Source organism: Loxodonta africana, chromosome 9 (assembly GCF_030014295.1).
Source record: "Loxodonta africana isolate mLoxAfr1 chromosome 9, mLoxAfr1.hap2, whole genome shotgun sequence".
In the NCBI taxonomy this organism is placed as follows: Eukaryota; Metazoa; Chordata; class Mammalia; order Proboscidea; family Elephantidae; genus Loxodonta; species Loxodonta africana.
In genome coordinates this window covers 69129000-69153800 of record NC_087350.1, presented here as the reverse complement: position 1 = coordinate 69153800, position 24801 = coordinate 69129000, and positions in this window count along the sequence as shown.

The following is a 24801-nucleotide window of genomic DNA, read 5'->3' as shown; positions in this document are numbered from 1 at the left end:
TTTTTTTCTGTTTATAAGAAAAATTGTAGCAACTATAATTGTAGAATGCTTGAAATACTTAAAAAAGGAGTAGGAAATTAGAACTGCCCTCATATCCAGATTGATAATTACAGTTAATATGTTGGTAACAAACTACTTATAACACAATGTTAAGTGAAAAAAATACAAAACAATATTTCAGTCTCAATTTTATAACAACAAAATATTTTTGTAGCATTTTTTGTTGTTACAAAATTGGGACTGATTTTTTAGCATTTTAGTATATATTTTTTGTTAGTAAATCAAATTCAAAAGCATAATTTTTAATTACTGCATAGTATTCCAACATATGGGTGTGCTATGATTTATCAGTACAATTAATTAGTACAATTAGTAAAATTAATTATCTGCTGATGGGTATTATGGACATTTAGGTTACTTCCAATTTTTGTTCCTTTAAATAGTGCTTTGCTAAATACCCTTTAACATATATTTTTGTCCCTTGAAATTCTAATTATTTCCTGAGAATATATTCCTAGAAGTGAAATCTCTGGGTCAAAGGATATGCACATTTTAAAGACTTGGTATTTGCTGCCAAGTTGCTTCCTGGAATTGCTGATTACCAGTCATCACACCTACCCTCAGTGCCGGCCTATATTACCCACTCCATTCAGCACTGATCATTATTTTAAAAAATCTTTGTCAATCTGATAGGTTTAAAATTATAGCTCATTTATCGGATTAATTTGCATGTCCTTATTACTAGTATAGTAAATTCTTATTCTAATGTTACAGATAAGGAAATTGAGGGTTAGTGACTTGCCCATACCACAGAGCTTATAAGTGAAGAAGCACTGTAAGCCAACCTAACCAGGACTCCTTGGGCAGTACTCATGCCACTGTAGGCGGCTGTCTCTTTTGGTGTGCAGAGAGTATTCCTAATTTCTGCATTGACAACACTGGGTTTGTTCACTGGGTTCCTTTCATTGGGTCACACCCTCAGGAGCTCACTGCATGTCAAGGAAGAGGGCACCCTTCCTCCCAAGGAGCAGGAGCAGTGGGTTCCTTAGCCTATCAGAGGACTCAACAGTGGGACAGTTCACGCCATGCACTGGGTGGAGGGCTCAGGTATGATATGTGCTTGGGTGACTGGCCCCTTCTCATGGAATACCTGGATGAGAAATGATACAAGAAACTGAACCCCATGTTCTTTTGTGAAGGAAAGTCTGGCCTGTCAGTCCTCTGCTGAAAGCCCCCCAGTGGTTCCCTAATTACTTTTAGGGTTTGGTCCAGGCTCTGGGTCTGGCATTCAAGGCCCTCAGAACATCTGGACCCCTGAAATGTTGTGGTCTCTTTATATTAGCATTGCTTGCTTACACTTCATGTTTCCTAGACATTCCTTGTCTTGGCTTCAATGTTACCTTCTTCAAGAAGCCACCTGCCTTGTCTGTGCTAACACAGCCCTCTAGCTTGTCCCACCTCAAGTCTTCACCTGGGGGTAGAACTGGCTGTTCATATGACTGCCATCCCTTCTCAAGGAAGGGGCGCTGTCTTACTCATCTTCAAACCAAGCACCCACCCATGCCTCAGCAGGTATGTTGCACACTCTAAATGTGCATTGATTGAATGGGTGTTGAAAGTTGCCAGAGAGCTTACAGATCTTCATTTGAGGCTGGCTATTTTTATTGGCTTATGCATTCACTCAGTGAGTATTTACTGAAGGGGCACAATGTGCCAGATGCTCTTAGGCACAAGCTGTGTAATAGACCCTCCCACTGCTGCATGGAGATACTCCTGTCTCCAGATGCTGCCAGTCTTGGCAACTGTCAGCTGTGTCCCTCTCTGGGAATGTCCTCAACTGAAGACAGCTGCCCAGCCCAAGGTTTCACCCCTCCCTGAAGGCAGTCTTCAGCCAAGACAGGTTAATGGGGATGTCTATAGAGGCCTGATCACCTTCCCTTAATGTCGGACAACTCTGAAATGCCAGCCCCAGCTCCAGAGATCTCCAAGGGACCAACTGAGGCCTTTGTGGCCACTGTGTTGCAGTTTGACTTCTCTTTCTGCTCTATCCTCCTTCTCCCACTCCTCCACAGGTTTGACCTCAAAGACACTCCCCAGAAAAATTCCTGCATGCAAATCTCCGTCTCAGAGCCTGCTTGCTGGGGAACCCAGCCTGCATCAGGGGTGAGTAAAACAGACATGATACCTGTTCTCACAGATCTTCAGGCTGGCTTTGTCTATCAGATGTGCATCTGTTTCTCCCTAAGAATAAATTTAAAACATTCAAGCCCAGTCAGCTCTGTTCACTGTGGCACATGCCAGTGGCCTGAACGAAGACCCTTGTAGCCACACCACTGCCTGCAGCCACCATTGAGGCAAGATCGGGCCAACTTTGCATCTTGCAAAAGATTCATATTTGTTCCATAAACCTGTTATTGACTGCCCTCTGTATCTCAGGTCTCTGTGCTTGTGCCAGGGACAGAAATACCTAAGATGTAGCTCTTGACTTTTAAGACCATAGTCCGGAGTGGAAGATGGACAAGAAACCAGACAGATGTGGATGTATGGAGATGTGTTCCAGGGAAGGTCTGCAGAGCGTTGTGGGGGTTAAAAGGAGGTGATGATGGACTGCTTAAAGGACCATGAAGACTTCCTAGAGAAGCAGAAGGACGGAATGTGGTAAGGGTGGTATAGATGGGAAAGGGAAGAGGAACTTCAGGTTGAAGAAACGTTTACATAAAAGCATGAATAAGAATGGGTGAAAAGGTCATTTGCAGTCATTTCTTCTTTTGAGTTCCATACTAGCCCATTGAGGTTGTCTGCGGGGATCCTTATTTCCATTTACGGATGGCAAGACCAAGGCCCTGGGGAGGACAAGCAGCTTGTATGCAGCCATATGACTAGGAAGAGGTTAGCTGTAAGTTGAATCGTATCTTCTGATGACAAATTCATGGTTCTGTCTATTGTACCATTCAGTAAACATTGACCAAGTGTTTCTTCAATACCCAGCATCGTGCCTTTTGAGGACTGAGAGTGATATAATATTAAAGTTTAACCCCTGAAGAGCTTGCATATAGATTAAAAAAGCTGATCATGTCAGAGGGCAAATGCTGAAATAAAGGCCCACGCAAAATGCCCTGGGATCACTGCAGAGGTTTTCCCAGGAGAACTGTCCTTCACTCTGCTTAACATTTGGTATCAGTGATTTGGACAAAGACATATAAAGTCCACTTATCACATCTGTGGCTGACACACAGCTGGGAGGGATAGAAAATATGATTGATGACAAAATCAAACTCCTCAATGATCTCAGTTGGCTGGAACGATGAGCCAAATCCAGCGAGATGAAGTGCAGCAGGGGTCCATGCAAGGGCCGGCATTTCCCTCCAAGCAATCAACTGCAAGAAAGAGGAGAGGGGAGCCCGGCTTGGCACCCAGCCATTAGCGAGAGATCTAGGGACTTTGCCAGGCCTCAAGATCAATTCCTACCAAGTACTTAAATCAGAAGTAAAAAAAACTGACACCTCTTTAGTCTGTGTGAAGATTCTACTCAAAGTCATGGCTCACATTTAATTGAACATTTTATAAATTATCTTGGTGGTGATTAACTGGGACATTTTATGAATCACCGTGGAAGTGGCGTGGTGGCCAAGCAACAGCATTCTTAAATGGAGGTATATACTGCTTATGAATTTCTTCAACCTGGCAGTGCTCCTTGAGCACCTACCATAATGCCAGGCCTGTGCTAGGTTCTGCACAGCATGAATGTTGGTCTAGGAAGCCCTGAGACCTTATCAGAAGGACCTACATTTAAATTACACAACTTACCAGTTGTGTGACTGTAGGAAAGTCATGGAGGCTTTCTAGGCCTCAGTTTCTTCATTTATACAATGAGCACAATCATTTCAATCTCATAGGTTCTTGCAAGTAATGGATGAAATCATGTATGTGTAATGTTTAGCACAGGGCTTGGTCTGAGGTTGGTATTTTAAAAATGACCCTTACTGGTCTGACTAAGACTAGAAGAATCCCAGCAGTCATGGTCCCCAAACCTTCTGTTGGCCCAGGACAGGAACCATTCCCGAAGCCAACCATTCCTGAAGACATGGATTGGACTGGACAATGTGCTGGAGAGAGATGCTGGTAAGGAGTGAGCTACTTGCATCAGGTGGACACTTGAGACTATGTTGGCATCTCCTGTCTGGAGGGGAGATGGGAGGGTAGACTATCTGGAGGGGAGATGGGAGGGTAGAGGGGGTTAGAAACTGGCAAAAAGGTCATGAAAGGAAAGACTGAAAGGAGGAAGCGGGCTGACTCATTAGGGGGAGAGTAAGTGGGAGTATGTAGTAAGGTGTATATAAGTTTATATGTGACAGACTGACTTGATTTGTAAACTTTCACTTAAAGCACAATAAAAATTATTAAAAAAAAAAAAAATGACCCTTACTCTTACAGACCAGGCAAATCCAGAGGCATCTATGTATAGACAGCAAGATCCCAGGTCCCTGGACTTGGATTCAGGGCCAGCCCTTCAGTCATCAGGTTGGTTTAGGGAAAGGGTGGTTTCTCTTTCTGTGATTATGGCCCTCCTCTGTGTGTGTGTGTGTTTGTTAAAATTTGCAAGATTAAGGAAGAATTCAGCCTTGGAAGACCTGCAGCATTAAGCAAATTAGAAACAGTCATCCACTTATCAGAATGGTGTCCCAGGTGGGCTTGAGGTCTCAGGTACAAGGAAGTAGTCACAATACCTGGATTAGGGCCAAAAGTCAAAGCTGTCATGGCATGGGACTGATTTCCTCAATTCTGGGCTTGAGTTCCCTTAGTCCACTCTGTTTCAGGTAAGGTTGGTTGGTCCAGGACCCAGGACACAGCTTAGCCTGAGGTGGAGATGAAGTGGTTCTGAGAGTAGAGTAACAAGGAAGAAAGAGCTTATATAGTTGTATTTAGTCCAAGAAAATAACTGTTCAGTGGGTTCTGCAGATGAAATGCCCATTTAACCAAAGCTATCTCCTAAAAAATGAGAATGAATGCTGTGCACACTGTGGAGTATACTCCTGCGGAAATGTATAAACTTGCAAGATTAGTGATCTATATCCAATAATTATTGAATTCTTATTATAAATTAACTGAGAAAGAAAAAAATGGACATAGAAGTGATAAACTCATAGATATTTTCTAAAAGGTGATTGCTCATTGTCTTAGTCATCTAGTGTTATTTTAACAGAAATACCAAAAGTGGATGGCTATAACAGAAATTCATTCTCTCACAGCCTAGTAGACTAAAAAAAAAAACCCACTGCCGTCGAGTCGATTCCAACTCATAGCAACCCTATGGACAGAGTAGAGCTGCCCCATAGAGTTTCCAAGGAGCACCTGGAGGATTCAGACTGCTGACCTTTTGGTTAACAGCTGTAGCACTTAACCACTACACCACCAGGGTTTCCTTCCAGTAGACTACAAGTCCAAATTCAGGGCCCCAGCTCCAGGAGAAGGCTTTCTGTGTTGGCTGTGGAGGAAGGTCCTTGTCATCAGGCATCCCTTGGTCTCAGAGCATCTCAGCTCAGGAACCTCAGGTCCAAAGGACACACTCTGTTCCTGGCACAGCTTTCCTGGTGGTATAAAGTCCCCTGACTCCCTGCTCACTTCTTTCTTTCGTATCTCAAAGAGATTATTTTAAGAGACTATGTAATCTTGTATATCCCATCAATACAACTGCCACTAATCCATCTCATTTCATCATAGTGATAGGATTTACAACACATAAGGAAATCACATAAAATGGTGAATAATCACACAATACTGGGACTCATGGCCCAGCTAAGTTGACAGATATTTTGGGGGGACACAATTCAATCCATGACACCCATCTACATATACAATGCAATATGTGCTGTAATATGGATCAAAGATGGCAGACTCCATAAGGGAGTATTTGTAGTGTTCCTGGTTGGAACAAATTCCCGTTGGAATCCCATTCTTGCTAGATAGATCAAAGTTTCTGCTATCTTGAGAGTCAAATATCTTTAATGATATACAGCATATAACATGAGGGCCAGGAACCTACATGGTGCTAACCATTTGAAGATATATGCTGAGTGCTGAATGGGTCTCCAACTCAATGTAAGGCTTTGTGCATGCCTTTAGTCCCAGCTCCTTCACCAGAAAAACGAGAGGGTTAGAGCAGATTCTCAAATATACATGCTTTAAAAGATGCTGGTCCATGATGAAGTGATTTCAAGTCTCTGATATCCTGATCAGATAAATTCCTGACTATTCCACTTTGGGCTACCAGGGAGATAAACTGCTCTTTGTTGTAGGTGGCTACACAGGGACAAAAAAAAAAAAAAAAAACGAAAAAAAACTGGAAGATCCTTTCCTGCTATCCTTACTGGCCAGACTCAGTGAATTTCCTTCCTAGCTCTGGGAGTAGAAAAAGGGAGAAGCTGCTGGAATTATGGTGAAGTTGAGTTGCTCATTCACTTCTCTAAGGATGCCCAGAATATTCTGAACTGAGTGAAGTCTCAAGAGTGTGTGCTTTCCATTCTCATCAATAGTCTCTTTGAAAATTGATTTTTGACAATAGTGTTAATAATGAAGTGGCAAAGCTACTTGTTGACTTACGGTCACATACATATTCTCCCAACTGACAACTTCTCTCAATAAAAATATTATCTACAATATAAAAAATAAAATTTTACATTGTATTTTATTTTAAAATTAAAAACACATCCTTTAAAATTATAGTATTATATTGTCCATCTGTAAAATTACAGTATTACGTTTCCAACTATCTTTTCTTGGAAAAATGGTTTTCCTTTCTGAGGTTATGTCCTTCTTTTTGGGGGAAGGTGTTAAAAATCCCCTTCCTTTTATGTAATGATTATAACAATTGACAGAAGCTTTTTTATTATTATTTTAAATAACTGCATTACTTGGAAGAATAAGAAGTTGACAAACCTATGACTGTTCCCCACTCAAAATTTCCCTAATCCATGAAATACAAAAAGCCCAGAAACAAATTCAGGAGGAATTAGTGAACTACCATATTTTTTTGCAAATAATGCACTCATGTCAATGGTGCACCTACACAGGTAACATATGCTGTGCACCTAGGAAGATAACAAGGAGTTGCACGGTTGGCAAAAATACATATAACGTTTGTGTCATTTGCATAAAACATGGCATATTCCTACAGTAAGGAGGCCATTTCTCCAACATGGCTTGAGAGGGCAGCCTCAGTTCTCTAGAGCCTTCTGTTGAATAGAGTTCTGCGCCTAGCTCCAGGCTAGGTACGCTATGGAGAATATGTTGTTGTTGTTGCCTGCTGTGGATTTCAACTCACAGTGACCCTATAGAACAGAGTAGAGCTGCACCCATAGGGTTTCCTAAGCTGTAATCTTTATGAGGGCACAAACTAATTTCTTTTTATCCGGGCCCAACACAGCTAATAAATATGGGATGAGTTGAATAGAATTGAACACTTCTAACCAGTTCATCTGACTCAGAAAAAGCCCAAAAAAGTCTTTGGTCTTAAATTTGAGCAGGAAACCTCAAAAAAATAAAATGTCATCTCCTACTTCCTGTCTTCCTACTTTGAACTCAGGACAAGCCTGAAATGGCCCCGTCTGAATTAGTTTTCTTTGGCCGAAGCCAAGACAAAGCCTGAGGTGTAGGTGGGAGAAGAAGAAAAAAAAAAAAGTCAAGCTTTCAAATTTGAAAAACAGTAAGAAGTGTTTGGCTAGGGTTTTTCTGAGGTTTGTGATGAAAACATGTTTGTTCCCATTTTATCTACTCAATTAAAAAAAAAAAAGTTGCAGTCAAGTCAATTCTGACTCAAGGCAACTCCATGTGGGTCAGAGTAGAACTGTGTTCCCTGGGTTTCCAAGGCTGATTTTTCAGAAGCAGACCACCAGGCCTTTCTTCTAAGGTGCCTCTGGTGAACCTGAACCTGCAACTTTTTGGTTAATAGCCAAACAGTTAAACTGTACCACCCAACCCAGTATGGAGGTGCAGAACCCAGGGGCTGGTCCCAGCTGACCAACTTTGGTTCACTGCAGCCCTGCCAACATTTGCCAAGCTCCTGCACTGTGCCAGGTGACTAGAAAGGCTTTGGAGATATCAGGGTGGAGAAGACCCAGGCCATGCCCCTGCCTGCCCTTGGAAGGACCAACATTTGGTGGTTCTCAGAAGGAGCGATGTCACTGGAACATAAAAGGGAGAAGGCAGATTCAGGCAAATGTAAAGACCACACCGCAGAAAATGATGATACCAAAGCAGAATTAGGCTTGATTGCGGTAGGTGCTGTAGGTGCCAAGTGAATTGTATTTTTCATGAGTTTATATTCATTTTCTAGTGATTATAATACTACTTTATAAAGTTGCAACATTTTGTTTTTGTTAAATTATTTAATTTCTCCAAGCTGCGACTTACTTATCTTTAAAATGGATGTTAACATGCATAGTAGCCACCTCAAGAAGTGTTTTTGCAATAATAAACCCGTTGCCATCAAGTCAATTCCAACTCATACTGACCCTATCGGGCAGAGTAGAACCATCCCATACGGTTTCAAAGGAGCAGCTGGTGCATTCAAACTGTTGATCTTTTGGTTAGCAGCAGAGCTCTTAACTACTGTACCACCAGGGCTCCTTCTCATCAACAGTAGATGAAAAGTGCTTTGCAAATTATCAGACATTATTTTATCTTCACCAGTTTCCTTACACATGGTCTAAAGCAGTGTTAGGTTGTAAGGAAAAAGTCGTGCAAAATAACTAGGACTTTTTCCAAGTCACATTTCCGAATTACTTGGTGACCCCACTTAGATCACTCTATTTTTCTATCCCATGTGCTTGATTTAGAAGACAGGAAAGATTGTATCTGCCTTATATCTACCTCCCCCAAAGATAGAGAAGGCGATTTAGAGGCCAGGATACAGTGAGTACTTATGGGAAAAATAGGAGGCAAGATCTCTCTCTCTCCTTCTTGATCTTTGCCCAAGACAGTTTTTCATAAGATATTTTTGTTTATTTTCTAAGACTTCAAGATCTCCAGCTTGGAAAATAAGGGCACTTAACTGCTAGAGTGACCCAGTTTTGATTTCAAACTTACAGTAACATGACAAATACTTTGAAGACAAAAGATTCATTTCTACCTTAGATACTAAGTAAGTACAGTACTGGGAAGATGGCTGTAGTTGAAAAAGCATCAGAGGTGGGGTCAGGGCACCTGGGTTTGAATTCCTGTTTTGGTTTTCATTAGTTATTTGACATCGAGCAAGTTAGTGCATTTCTCTGGTTCTTGATTTTCTTGTATATAAAATAATAATAGCACCCTCTGTCTTACAGGATTTGTGCTTACAGATACTCAGTGTACTTGCTCTTGTTGTAGATCATGAATTTGGAAAACGATGCTTTTTAGAAGACTACTTAAGCTCTATAAATCTTTATGGTTTTTCAATGGAGAAACATCTTTACCTGGCCTTCTCTATCTCCACTCACTCTCATGGTGATCTCATACTGTTTCATCTATAAGCTTATGATTCTCATCTACCTGGATAATCCACATCTCCACTTGAATGTCTAATAAGCATCTCACACTTAAGATGTGCAACACTGAACTCCATTTTCCCTTTTCAACGTGCTTCTCCCGGAGATGGTTGTCCTTATCTCTGGGAACGTCAACTTCTTCCAGTTGCTTAAGCTCAGAACCTGGCAGTCTTTTTCTTTGTGCCTCTCTTTTTCTCACACCCACATTTTAGAATATATCCAGAACCTACCACTTCTCACTACCTCTAATGCTATCACCCCAATCCTAGCCACCATTATTGCTTGCCTGAGTTATTGCAACTGCTTCCTGACTGGTCTCTCTGCTTTTGCACTTGCTCTTGTACGAACTCTTCTCAACATAGCAGCCAGAGTGATTTTGCACTACTTCTGAATTCAAAACCTTCTTAAGGCTTTCCACCCAATGGAGTCAAGCCAAGGCCAAACTTTTCACTATAGCCTCTCTCCGCCCCCACACCCACATGTCCAGACCCCTATTCTTCTCTGACCTCTGGCTCTCATCACTCCAGCCACACTGGTCTCTTTGGTGTCTCTGAGTACCCCAGGCTCTCTCTTGCTCAGGATTTTTGTTCTAATGGTTTCCTCTGCTTTCAATACTAGACTCCCAAAAGAGCTCCATAACTTGCTCTCTCATCTTCAATCATTGCTCAGATGTCACCTTTTCAGTAAGATCTTCCCTGACGACACTATTTAAACTTTCACTCTCAATTCCTGCCCTCCTAATCTCCCTTCCCTGCTATCCATAGCACTTTTCACCTTTCAACATTTCCTATGCTTTACTTACAACTAGAATGTAAGCTGACAGGCTGGGTGATTTTTGTTTTCCTTACTGATTTATTCCTCTATTTTTTTTTTTTTTATGACAATGCCTGGCCTTTGGTAGGTAACCAGTTGCCATTGAGTCAGTTCCAACTCATGGAAATCCCATGTGTGCCAGAGTAGAACTGTGTTCCACAGGGTTTTCAATGGCTCGTTTTTCAGAAGTAGATCACCAAGTCTTTCTTCCAAGACACCTCTGGGTGGACTCAAACCTCCAACTTTTTGGTTAGCAGCTGAATGTGTTAACCATTTGCAACACTCAGGGACTCCCATTAGTAAGTACTTAACAAATATTTTTTGAATGAATGAACGAGAATTGGAATTGAGCGTTCTACCAAATGCAAGGAGCATCAGCTCATGTACTCTTTACAACAACTGTTGGTTACCATTACTTCCATTTGATAGACTAATAAACTGAAGTTCTGAGAAAATAAGTAATTTGCTTGCATTTATAAAATGGGTGAGTTTATTGTCAGAGTCAAACAAATCTCGTAATTTTCAAATTCATGCTCTTTCTATTATGCTACAAAACATGAAAAGGATCTAAAATGTACACTTATTATTATTTTGTACCTGCCCTTACCTCCTTACATAGTCTCATTGAGCATCACACTCCAACTTTCTGTGGAGACAGCTAGATAAGAGAGAACTCTATGCCTGAGTACGTATCCTACAGAGATCTCACTTATACATTCCCCAACAGAAACCTCTCTGCCACCTCTCAGTTGGGGCATGAGAGTGTAGAAAGCCCTGCTGGGGAGGGCTGCTCTTTCATGCAAACATCTCTTTAAAAAAAAAAAAAATTTATTGTTTTTTAAGTGAAAGTTTACAAATAAAGTCAGTCTCTCATACAAAAATTTATATACACCTTGCTGTATACTCCTAATTGCTCTCCCTCTAATGAGACAGCCCGCTTCTTCCCTCCACTCTCTCTTTTTTTGTCCATTCCTCATGCAAACATCTTGACGAGCCCCTTGGTTTCATGTTTCAGCTCCTCAAAGCCTCCATCTCTGTCAGGTGGGCTTCTCTCTCTCTTTCAACTGAAACAACTGTTTTCTTTCCTTCCCACAGCTCTCATCTTCCTGCTCTTCACTTGATGTAGTGTCTGGCCACACAGGCCATGTTGGCTCTTTTTACTGACAGCAGCCACCAGTTCATATGGTTCCTATTACATCAAATGGTTACCTTCACTGAAGCCAGTCTGCAAGTGAGAGGATTGCAGACACCACAGATGTCAAATCTAAGAGACCACTCACGGGACTCCCACAATTTGCCTTGGCAGGTATGTTAGTCTTAATCAATGTGCCTTAAAAACCAAATTGGGTTGGACAAAATGCTGATTAATTACTCAGACTTTTTTTTTTCCATCTCCTTTTCCTCCGTGTTCAGTTCAGTAGGTTTTCAAGAGGCCAAGTTTCAAAGGCAGGCTGCTTTTTATAGGGAAGCAAGTTTGAGTTTCGTTCCTTTCCATTTGGGGGCTTGCTCTATGATGATATTTCCATGGGACGTGATGCACGTTATATTAGTTTCCTCAGGCTGTCATAACAAAACACCGCAAACTGGGTGGCTTAAAGCAACAGAAATTTATTCTTTCACAGTTCTGGAGGCTAGAAGTCTGAAATCAAGATGTCAGTAGGGCCATACTCTCTGTAAAGGCTTTAGGGGAAAATCTTTCCTTGCCTCTTCCTAGTTTCTTGTGGTTCCTGGTAATCTTTGGCATTCTTGGCTTGTAGACACACCACTCTAATCTCTTTTTCCACCTTCACATGGCCATTTTCCCCTGTGTCTGTCTCTTTTTGTGTCTCTTCTCCTCTTTTATGAAGACACTACTCAGATTGGATTGGGGCCCACTCTACTCCAATAGGAGTCCTGGTGGTGCAACGGTTAAGAGCTCGGCTGCTAACTTAAAGGATGGCAGTTTGAACTACCAGCCGGTCCTTGGCAACCCCACGGAGCAGTTCTACTCTGTCCTGTAGGGTTGCTATAAGTTGGAATAGACTCAACAGCAACAGGTTTTGGTTTTCTACTCCACGTGACTTCATGATAACTAATAACATTTTCAAAGACCTTATTTCGAAGCAAGTTTATATTCACAGGTACAGGGGGTAAAGGACTTCAGCATATCTTTTTGGAGAACACAATTCAACCCATAATACATGTTAACCCTTTGAGGAGTGAAAAATAAGGGCACAAGCTGTCAGTGCAAAGTGTATGAGTGTAGGACTGGATGAGGTCCTTGTAGCAAGATTGTGTTTTTTTATTTTCATTTTACAGATGGGGAAATGAAGCTTCAAGGGGCCAATTGACTTTCCCAAGGCTAGTAAGAGCCTGAGACAGAATTCAACCTCAGCTCCCTGGACTTCTAGGCCAGAGCTCATTGCCCAACTTTATAGCTGCCTGAGTGGCTTGGCACAAAATCAAGTAGGGCTTGTTCAAGGACAAGCTAGTAGCTTGCAATGGGACCTGATGGGACATGCTGCACTGAAACTGGCAGTTGGCATTGGGGCCCAAGCTCACTGTGTCACCATAAAGCTGCCACCGCTCCAGCTGGATGACACTGAAATGGACAGGAACAAAGGACCATTTCCTGCAGTGTGTAATGTCACCTTACCAGGTGACCCTCAAGGTCCAGGAGCTCTTGTGATGCATTGAACATGAACCTTCTAGAACAGTGGGTAGGTGAGAAAGAAAGCTCTGGGCCAAGAATGAGATTGGGAGGAAGGGACAAGTTATTCTAAAACCCCTTTCAGGGTTACTACCTGTAATTCTGGACCTTCGCACCAGGCTCTTCGAGGTCTTCTCATGCTCCACTCCTTCTTGACCACTATGTTCCAGCTACACTCATGCCCTTTCAGTTTCTTAGACACACCAAATTTTTTCCTACGTCAGGGTTCTTGGCAATGTTGCTCCCTTTACCTGGAAACTCTTCCTTCTGTTCTCTGTCAGACAACTTTGTAAGTTAGACACTCCTCCATATAGATGCCCCTATCTCAGGAAGTCCTTCCTTGGCCACCTAATTTAAGCAGTCTCCTCATCCTCTCCACATACACACACATACCTAAAACAAACCAAAAACCAAACCCACTGCCACTGAGTTGATTCCAACTCTTAGTGACCCTATAAGACAGAGTAGAACAGCCTAGTGTTTCCAAGGCTATAAATCTTTATGGAAGCTGACTGCCGCATCTTTCTTCCATGGAGCAACTGGTGGGTTCGAACTGCTGACCTTTTGGTCAGCAGTAGAGTGCTTTAACCACTGTGCCACCAGGGCTCCTCATGCACACATATTTGCTATTAATTCAATGCGCCCTTCTTTCGTGACAGTTATCAGTGTCTGAATACATCATCATTTGAAATGACTTGTGTTTTATTCTTATTCCACGGATCACATCTGTCTTCCTCATAGTCCAAAGATGACTGCCCTAGCCCAGGTATACATTTTTTTCAAGGCAGGATTAAAGGGGAGGGGGTAGTGAAGACCACATATGTCCCTTTTTATCAGAAACTCTGAAATTTGGCCAGAACCCAACAGAAATACAGATAAAGATTGATCTACAATGTGATCTACCATGATACGGTTTATGGAGTCAAAGAACTGGAATCAACTCACACAACCAAAGTAAAGGACTGATTAAGTTATATCTTTATAATAGGAAATCATGCAAACAACAAAATATTTAAAAATAATCCTTGGAGATATTAGAAAATGCTCATTTAAAATTTTAAGGAAGAAAAGCAGAACACTAAACTATATGATTCTAATATATACATAAATATAAATATATATATCGTATATAAAGCATATGTATAGAAGAGAAAACTAAAAGGGACTGTGTCAGTATTATCAGTGGTTTTTCTTTGGTGTCTTCCTTATTCTTTGCCTCTTCCACATTTTCTCTAATGAGCAGGTTTCATGGTTAGAATTAAAAACAAGAAAACAACTATTTATTTAAAAAAGAGCTCACTCTTGCCAGACTTCCACTCTGTCCATTCCTTGATTGTGCCCAATCCCCAGCCAATACACACTTTTGTCTAATTTGAACCCTGCAGTTGCTCCATGGGAGAAAGATGTGGCAGTCTGCTTCCATAAAGATTTATAGCTTTGGAAACACTATGGGGCAGCTCTACTCTGTCTTATAGGGTCGCTAGGAGTTGGAATCAACTCAGTGGCAGTGGGTTTGGCTGTTGGTTTGTTTTAGGTGTGCGTGTGTATGTGGTACACAGGAAGCTTCAGACATTAAACACCTGTAGCAAGTCAGGTCAGTTACCCTCGAGGCTAATTTTGTCCCTATTTACATCTCTTGTCCAGACATAATTATTAATTGTTCCCCTTTCCCTTTCAGAAGTCTCCCAACGTGAATGATAAATGTTCACCTTAAATTGGAGGCGATGGATAGGAACTCTGAATGAGGTCAGTGATTTAAATTGCCCTGGCACTCTCAAGCCTTCCAGCTTGCTCATGTTGCAGGACCCGGAAAATGATGAGGATGCCATGGGAAATGCTGCAAAGACCTTTCAGAGGGATGGAGAACAGGATTCAAAATCAAGGTTCATCTCTTACAAGCCAGTTCTCCAAGCTTCATCTCTTTCCTGAAAGTCAGGGACAGTTATGCCCATCTTCATGAGCTGTGTCCAGAAGTGAGGAGTCTATAAAAAGTGCCAAAGGGCCTGGCCTTATGCCTGGCATGCAGAAGTTAGCTGCCACCCCCTACTCTTGTCACACACAGTCTGAGGTTAATAACCCCCAATTAATCCCAGGGTTCCCCCAGTCTCTAGTAGATGCAGAAGCAGCAAGGAAGTGTCCTGGGATCAATGTCAGGGTGACTTAGAGATGCGGAGTGGTAAATAGCACAATCACATCTGATTTATATGCATGACTGTGTGGGAGGACTAGTGACAAGAATTTAGGGACTTTAAAAAACACAGGTACCACTTCCATCACTCAGCAGTTCCCCAGGCACATGGGCCATCTGCCAGAGGGTTCTCATAGGCTCTATGACATCTATGTGAGACAGTTCTTTTGGTAAAGGTTTGGGAAAATTCAGAGAGGTCATTGAGAAGTCCTGTGTAGAGGGACACCCTAATCCAAACCAGTGATGAGCAGAGTAAAGGGCCTGTGTTGGCTCATCATAGCTCCAGATCCCAGCCCTGCAGTGAAAAGTTAATGGACACACAGATTATGGGGACAGTATGATTTTGAAATTGATTAGTTTACATTTTTCTATCACATTTCCTTGCACAGAACCTTCTTCCCCCAGTTGGCCAGAGGCACCCATTTTCCTGGGAAATAGTTAATTTTTTTTTTTTTTTGAGAATGAATGCCAAGAAAAAGAGAGCCTCAGTGCCCACCTTTTGACATCTTCCCCTTGGTTGTAGTGGTCAAGCAAGAGTTTTAGGAGTTAGATATTCTTTAGAAGACAGCACAAAAGTTTCTAAATCCCTAAACTCCCCTACTCATCAAGAGCGACTTCAGGTGTATTACTGTGAAAAACTTGAAATATGAGGCAGGGAAGCCTACTGAACACACAAAGAGGAAGAAGAAATGCTTCTATTAAAGAGTTCATGGACAAGAGTAGGTGCAAGGCCTCCACATCAGTGTCCTTAAGACCACCACCCTTTGAGGTGGTCAACAGTTGGCAGGTAGTGGAAGGGGAGGAGAGAAGTGGGAGGTGAGAATAAAAGGATATCTCAGATACATATGATGGAATTAGAATATTTTCTTGCCTGCTTGAGTATTGTTACCCAAGTAATGATAACAATAATAACAATAACAGCAACAATAAGAGCTTACATCTGTGGGCACTTCATATGTGTCAGGTGGTTTTCTAAGTCCATAACATACACGATTTCATTTGACCCTCACAATAACCCCGAGTCGGATACTAATCCTCACTTCAGAGCAAAATGACAGATGTGGATTTCAAGCCCAAGAAGAATGAATGCAGAGTCTATGTTCTAAATCCCAGACTCCACTGCTTCTTAGTCATGGCACCGGCTTATATCTATTCTATACCAGGAGTCTCTGGATGGTGCAAACAGTTAATGAGATTAGCTGCTAACCAAAAAATTGGAGGTTTGAGTCCACTCAGAGTTGCCATGAAAGAAAGGTCTGGTGATCTACTTCTGAAAAATCAGTTATCGATAACCCTACAGAACACAGTTCTGCTCTAGCACACAAAGGACTGTCGTTAGTTAGAAATGACTCAACAGCGACGTTTTTTTTCCCCTCGACCTATACCAAATCCTATTTTAAGTACGAGTATTATCTCATTTGACCCTCAATAACCTCACAATGTAGGTACCATTATTATCCCTGTTTTACATAAAATCATACAGCTAGCCAAGTGGCATGGAGGGATTTGAACCCAGGTAGTCTGGATCTGGAGTCCCTGAGGGAGTAGCTGAGCCTCAGGATTCCACAGGGCCAGGGAAAGTAGACATGGGGAAGACGCTGGTCTCTAACCTTTGGGGGAGGAGCAGATGAGCCCATTAGTCCCCGAAGACAGCAGCACTGGATAGGGCTCAGCCCCAGAGAATACTCCCTAGGTTTTAAGATACTGTATTTTCACACAAATAACACCTACCTCCCCTGCATTTGTTTGCTGGTTGCGCCCTTCCCCCCTTCCCCACGAGGCACCCTCACAAGATCCACCATGCCAACCCTCTTCCACATGTTGCTGTAAAAAAAAATAGCATAGTACGCTTACAAAAATACCTGGGTGGGGAGGCACCACAGGCAAACAAACACAGAAGGCACATGTTATTTGTGGAACAATATGGTATGATGGACTCGAACCCTTTCTTGCCTGCTTGAGTATTGTTACCTGAGTAACAATAGCAATAACAACAACAATAACAGCAACTATGAGAGCTGACCTCTGTGGGCACTTCATATGCGTCAGGTGGTTTTCTAAGTCCATGACATACACGATTTCATTTGACCCTCACAATAACTCCGAGTCAGACACTAATCCTCACTTCAGAGCAAAATGACAGACGTGGGTTTCAAGCCCAAGAAGAATGAATGTGGAGTGTATGCTCTAAATCCCAAGACTCCATTGCTTCTTAGTCATGGCACCAGATTATACCTATTCTATACTAGGAGTCTGCCTCCCTTCTCTCTCCATCTTCATTAAGGCTTACCTGGATTAACTGAACAGGCTTCCAAATGATGCTTGTGTGTGATTTCTTTCCCTTGAGCCAGACCTTCACACTCACCTAAAACACAAATCTGACCCTATTTCTTCTCAGGTTACAAACCTTCAATGCCTCCCATTGTCTAGAGCAGCGGTGTCCAATAGAACTTTTTGTGATGATGGAAGTATTCTGTATCTGCACTGCCGGATACAACAGCCACTAGTCACATGTGGCTGTTGAGCACTTGACATATTGCTAGTGCCAATGAGGAGCTGAATTTGTAATTGTATTTAATATTAACTCATTTAAATAGCTTCATGTGGCTCCAAATAAAAAATCAAACTTGTTGCCGTCGAGGTGATTATGACCAATGGCAACCCTATAGGACAGAGTAGAAATGCCCCCCAGGGTTTCCAAGGAGCGGCTGGTGGATTCAAACTGCTGACTTTTTTGTTAGCAGCTGAGCTCTTAGCCACTGCTTGACCTGGGCTGGTAGCTATCATATAGGAGAGCGTAGTTCTAGAGTATGAAGTCCCAAGTCCTGAGCCTAAGGATAAAACAATTCCTGACCTGGACTCTGCCTTCTCCTCCAGCCCAAGTGTTCTAATCACTCTTCCTTCACCTGCAGCTGCTTGCAGCTTCCTGTGCCACCCACCTAACTTTGTGACTCCATGCTTTCACACACTAGGGTGAAGTGAGAGAAGCTCCTAGGGCACACAATTTAAGGAGACCCTCACTTAAAGGGTCTTGCAAGTGCAGCCTTTAGAAAGCCCTTTAGTGCTTTCCCTTCTTCATGAGTCTCCACTCATCCTTCAAACTCCACCTCAAGTGTCTCCTCCACCAGGAAGCCCGTCCCAATGCCCCCAACCAGAGCTGGATGCCTTTCCCTCCCTGTCATCTAGAGCTTTACATAAAATTTTGTCATCCCCCTTCTCGTACTGACTCCCTGGCTGCTTCTCCACCTGCCTCTCCTCTGGCTGGCCAGTTTTTTAAGACCAGAGGCATGTACCGTTCATTCACCTCTACATCCTCAGTGCTGGTCTGGCTGGAGAAGGTCCTCATTCAGTGAATGCAAATTCATTATGAACATCATTTTTGTGGCAATGGGGGTCTTCTGTTCACCTGGCCTGACCCACAGTTATAGCCCCCTAAAACCTCATAGTGTTCTAATTTGGGGCTGAAGCCAGGCCATGTGTCAGCAAATAGAAAGGAGGGAAGGAAAAGTTTTCAATCGTTCTCATGGCTTTAAGTTCTCTTCTAAGTTCAGTAGACTTCTCATACCCCAGCACCCCCAGACCCTCAACCCCTCCATCTCACATCCCTCCACCTTCTCTACCCCCTAACCCTTCATCCCCATAACCTTGCTCTGTTGGGCTCTGCCAGACTTTGGACTCTGTCCCTCCACTCTCCTCCACCCCACATCCACCTCCAGTATAAAATTGGATGCTGTTGGTTTTGACAACATTCTTGCTGTTGTTAGGTGCTGTCGAGTCAGTTCTGACTCATAGCAACCCTATGCACAAGAGAACCAAACACTGCCCGGTCCTGCACCATCCTTACAATGGTTGTTATGCTTGAGCTCATTGTTGCAGCCACCGTGTCAATCCACTTCGTTGAGGGTCTTCCTCTTTCCCGCTGACCCTGTACTCTGCCAAGCATGATGTCCTTCTCCAGGGACTGATCTCTCCTGACAACATGTCCAAAGTATGTAAGATGCAGTCTCACCATTCTTGCCTCTAAGGAGCATTCCGGTTGTACTTCTTCCAAGACAGATTTGTTCCTTCTTTTGGCAGTCCATGCTGTATTCAATATTATTCACCAATACCACAATTCAAAGGCGTCAACTCTTCTTCAGTCTTCCTTATTCATTGTACAGCTTTCACATGCACGTGATGTGATTGAAAATACCATGCCTTGGGTCAGGTGCACCTTAGCCTTCAGGATGACATCTTTGCTCTTCAACACTTTGAAGAGGTCCTTTGCAGCACATTTGCTCAATGCAACGTGTCTTTTGATTTCTTGACTGCTGCTTCCATGGCTGTGGATTGTGGATCCAAGTAAAATGAAATCCTTGACAACTTCAATCTTTTCTCCATTTATCATGATGTTGCCCATTGGTCCAGTTGTAAGGATTTTTGTTTTCTTTATGTTGAGGTGTAATCCATACTGAAGGCTGTGGTCTTTGATCTTCATTAGTAAGTGCTTCAAGTCCTCTTCACTTTCAGCAAGCAAGGTTGTGTCATCTGCATAACGCAGGTTGTTAATGAGTCTTCCTCCAATCCTGATGCCCCGTTCTTCTTCATATAGTCCAGCTTCTCATATTATTTGTTCAGCATACAGATTAAATAGATATAGTGAAAGAATACAACCCTGCCCAACACCTTTCCTGACTTTAAACCAATCAGTATCCCCTTGTTCTGTCCAAAAAACTGCCTCTTGATCTATGTAAATGTTCCTCATAAGCACAATTAAGTGTTCTGGAATTCCCATTCTTTGCAGTGTTATCCATAGTTTGTTATGATCTACACAGTCGAATGCCTTTGCATAGTCCATAAAACACAGGTAAACATCCTTCTGGTATTCTCTGCTGTCATCCAGGATCCACCTGACATCAGCAATGATATCCCTGTTTCCACATCTTCTTCTGAAACCAGCCTGAATTTCTGGCAGTTGCCTGTTGATATACTGCTGCAGCCGGTTTTGAATGATCTTCAGCAAAATTTAGCTTGTGTGTGATATTAATGATATTGTTCTATAATTTCCACATTCGGTTGGATCACCTTTCTTGGCAATAGGCATAAATATGGATCTCTTCCCGTCAGTTGGCCAGGAAGCTGTCTTCCATATTTCTTGGCATGGATGAGTGAGCACCTCCAGTGCTGTATCTGTTTGTTGAAACATCTCAATTGATATTCCATCAATTCCTGGAGCCTTGTTTTTCGCCAATGCCTTCGGAGCAGCTTGGACTTCTTCCTTCAGTACCATCGGTTCCTGATCATATGCCACCTCTTGAAATGGTTGAATATCAACTAATTCTTTTTGGTATAATGACCCTGTGTATTCCTTCCATCTTCTTTCGATGCTTCCTGCGTCGTTTAACATTTTCCCCATGGAATCCTTCACTATCGCAACTTGAGGCTTGAATTTTTTCTTCAGTTCTTTCAGCTCGAGAAATGCTGAGCGTGTTCTTCCCTTTTGGTTTTCCATCTCCAGCTCTTTGCACATGTCATTGTAATACTTTACATTGTCTTCTCAAGAGGCTCTTTGAAATCTTCAGTTCTTTTGCTTCATCAATTCTTCCTTTTGCTTTAGCTGCTTGATGCTCAGGAGCAAGTTTCAGAGTCTCCTCTGACATCCACCTTGGTCTTTTCTTTCTTTCCTGTCTTTTCAGTGACCTCTTGCTTTCTTCATGGATGATGTCCTTGATGTCATTCCACAGCTCGTTTGGTGTTCGGTTACTAGTGTTCAATGCATCAAGTCTAATCTTGAGATGGTCTCTAAATTCAGGTGGGATTTACTCAAGGTCATATTTTGGCTCTCATGGACTTGCTCTGATTTTCTTCAGTTTCAGCTTGAACTTGCATATGAGCAATTGATGATCTGTTCCACAGTCAGCCCCTGGTCTTATTCTGACTGATGATGTTGAGCTTTTCCATTGTCTCTTTCCACAGATGTAGTCAATTTGATTTCTGTGTGTTCCATCTGGTGAGGTCCATGTGTATAGTCACCGTTTATGTTGGTGAAAGAAGGTATTTGCAATGAAGAAGTCGTTGGTCTTGCAAAATCCTATCATTCTATCTCCGGCATTGTTTCTATCACCAAGGCCATATTTTCCAACTACTGATCCTTCTTCTTTCTTTCCAACTTTTGCATTGCAATTGCCAGTAATTATCAGTGCACCTTGATTGCATGTTTGATCAACTTCAGACTGTAGCAGCTGATAAAAATCTTCTATTTCTTCATCTTTGGCCCTAGTGGTTGGTGCGTAAATTTGAATAATAGTCATATTAACTGGTCTTCCTTGTAGGCGTATGGATAGTATCTTATCACTGACAGTGTTGTACTTCAGGATAGATATTGAAATGTTCTCTTTGATGACAAATGCAACACCATTCCTCTTCGAGTTGTCATTCCCAGCATAGTAGACTGTATGATTGTCCTATTCAAAATGGCCAATACCAGTCCATTTCAGCTCACTAATGCCTAAGATATCGATGTTTATGCATTCCATTTCATTTTTTGATGATTTCCAATTTTCCTAGATTCATGCTTCGTACATTCCAGGTTCCAATTATTAACAGATATTTGCAACTGTTTCTTCTCATTTTGAGTCATGCCACATCAGCAAATGAAGGTCCCGAAAGCTTTATTCCATCCTCGTCATTAAGGTCGACTCTGCTTTGAGGAGGCCGCTGTTCCCCAGTCATCTTTTGAGTGCCTTCCAACCTGGGGGGCTCATCTTCCAGCACTATATCAGACAATGTTCCGCTGCTACTCATAAGGTTTTCATTGGCTAATGCTTTTCAGAAGTAGACTGCCGGGTCTTTCTTCCTAGTCTGTCTTATTCTGGGAGCTCAGCTGAAACCTGTCCTCCATGGGTGACTCTGCTGGTATCTGAATACCAGTGGCATAGCTTCCAGCATCACAACGATACACAAGCCCCCACAGTATGACAAACTGACAGACACATTCTAATGGCTTTAAGTTCTCTTCTAAGTTCAGCTAGACCTCTCATCCCCCAGCCCCTCAACCCCTCCATCTCACATCACTCCACCTTCTTTACACCCTAACCCTTCATCCCCATAACCTTGCTCTGTTGGGCTCTGCCAGACTTTGGAATCTGTCCCTCCACTCTCCCCTCCTCACACCCACCTCCAGTATAAAATTGGTTGCTGTTGGTTTTTTGACAACATTCTTGAGGCTACACTTATTCCTCTACCAGTGCTAATTAGTAACTAAATAAACAGTAAGGAGGCCTCAGGATAGGCCCGCATGCAGGACTTTCAGACTGGGTGGGAAATGTCAAGATGCAATGACACTTCTGCTCTGAATCATGTCTAGAGAATGAAATGCTGGAGACAGCCAAATCCTGAAACACATGAGAAAAATAAGAGAATGGAGCACAGTTCTCCTTGGAGTTTCTGGGTCTTTACGACATGGCTGGGAGGAAAAAAAAAAAAAAATCAAGCCATGAGTATAAGTACGGCCAGGAGGCTGCCTTGCTAACACTCCCCAGGCTCTGAGTTTTTCTCGGGCGGGGGGGGGGCAGTGAACCTGGGGTATTGGTGATTGAAGTTTTGTGTCTGTGGAATGTCCAGAAGAGGTAAAAGGGCTGGAGGGTAAAATGTGGGACCCATAATTTGGAGCAGAAAATGGCAGCTACATGGGTTTTCTGGGTCAGGGCTCACTTCACAGTCAGGGGAACTGTAACCCAAAGGGGAGGTATGACTTTGCTGAGTTCACAGAGTACATTAGTATCAGGGAGCCTGGGACTTGAACCTGGGCTCCTTGACTCCCAAGCTGTACTCTTTCTGCTATAGCTCAACAACATAGGGGATTGGGTTTGGCAAACCCAATCTGACTTTCTTTCTAACTTCCTTCTTTCTTACTGTTCTTAAGTGTCTCCTGTTCCACCCTTATGGCTGCCCCTGGCAGAGAGTTGGCAGGCAGGGGGGTGGTTCCTAAGGAGCTTGCTATCCACTCTGAGGTCGCACAGCTTCTTGGGGGAGGGTGACTGGGAGAAGACCACAAGCTAGGGGCAATGACCTTGGGTCGAGGCCAGTTTCTTCCATTTATTAGGTCATGACTGTGGGCAAATCACTTAACTCTCTGGGCATCAGTCTCTCATCTGTGAGGTGGGTCTCGGAAACCTGACCTCGAAGGCCATTTGTGGGATTAAATGAGATAATGAATATAAAGTTAGCTAATTCAACAGCTCTGCTTATCACGTTAACTGCTACCCTGTGCCAGTCCTGGGCATGCAGGGCTGCTAGCTGGGGCCAGGAGGTTTTGCGTCCACCCTGGCTGGCTGGTAGCAGCAGGTGGGGTGGGAATGCCAGTGAAGGTGGCCCCACTGCAGATCTCAGACTAGAGGAGTGGCCTCATCCTCTTTGCACTCTGCTGCAGCCTCACTGCAAGCTGGATAGAGCTCCTCGCTGGCTCTGCCACACCCCCGCCCCCCTCAAGCCATCTGGAGCAGCTGACTCAAGCACCAATGAGATAATGTTTTTATTTGCTCTGTTTGTTTTTTGTTTATAAACTTGGACTCTGGGGAGAAGCTGGATCCAAGGCAGGTCTGAAACATGAAGGCTGGCTCTGAAGCTCACTACAGGACCACAGGGCCCGGGCTTAGCTGGGGAAAACACCTGTCATCCAGGACACCATACCTAATGATCCTGTCCCAAATGCCCTGCTTTTGCACTGATGTGATGCTTCTCCTCTGTGCCCCACCCTGGCCTGGATGCTTGAAAGGCAGAGGCAAATCCGGCCAGGATCCTGTCCTTGAGGCCCTCAGGGGCTCTCACAAAAGGCCAAGAAACTATTATATAACACGATATAAACAAACTATAAAAACAAAATGAGGCAGCAGAGGTAGAATTCTAGCCTTCCATGTGGGAGACCCAGGTTTGATTCCTGGTCAATGCACCTCAAGCGCAGCCACCAGCCACCTGTCGGGGAGGCTTGCGTGTTGCTATGATGCTGAACCAGCTTCAGTGGAGCTTTCAGACTAAGATGGACTAGGAAGAAAGGCCTGGCAGTCTACTTCCAAAACCCAGCCAATGAAAACCCTATGGATCACAACCATCTGGTCATATCTGCAATTGATCATGAGGGCAGCAGCACAGGATCAGTCAGCATTTCCTTCCACTGTGTCTGGGGTTGCTATAAGTCAGGTGCCAATTGCAGGGCAGCTGACAGTATCAATACCATAACAACAAAAACTTATTATTAAATTAGTTGGAGCAAATTCTCAAGAAAAATTAACAATTATTTGTATAAAAAGAAAAGCACAGGAGCTTTAGAAGCAGTGAGATGGCTTAGAATCTAGTCTTGGGGGGTGGGGCAGTGCAGTGGGGACATGTGGGAAGCTTTGGGGGTGTCTAATTGAGACCAGGAGACCTCCCTCTATACTGATGTGTAACCTCATCATATAAATACTCTCTGAGCACCTATGTGCTGGACTCCATGCTAGGCTACACTTTGAGGAGAACATAGAGATGCGTAAGACACAATCCCTTGCCCCGAAGGAAAACTTAGGTCTGATGGAAGAGAAGCATGAATAATCTCAACATTGTGAAAATCTTGA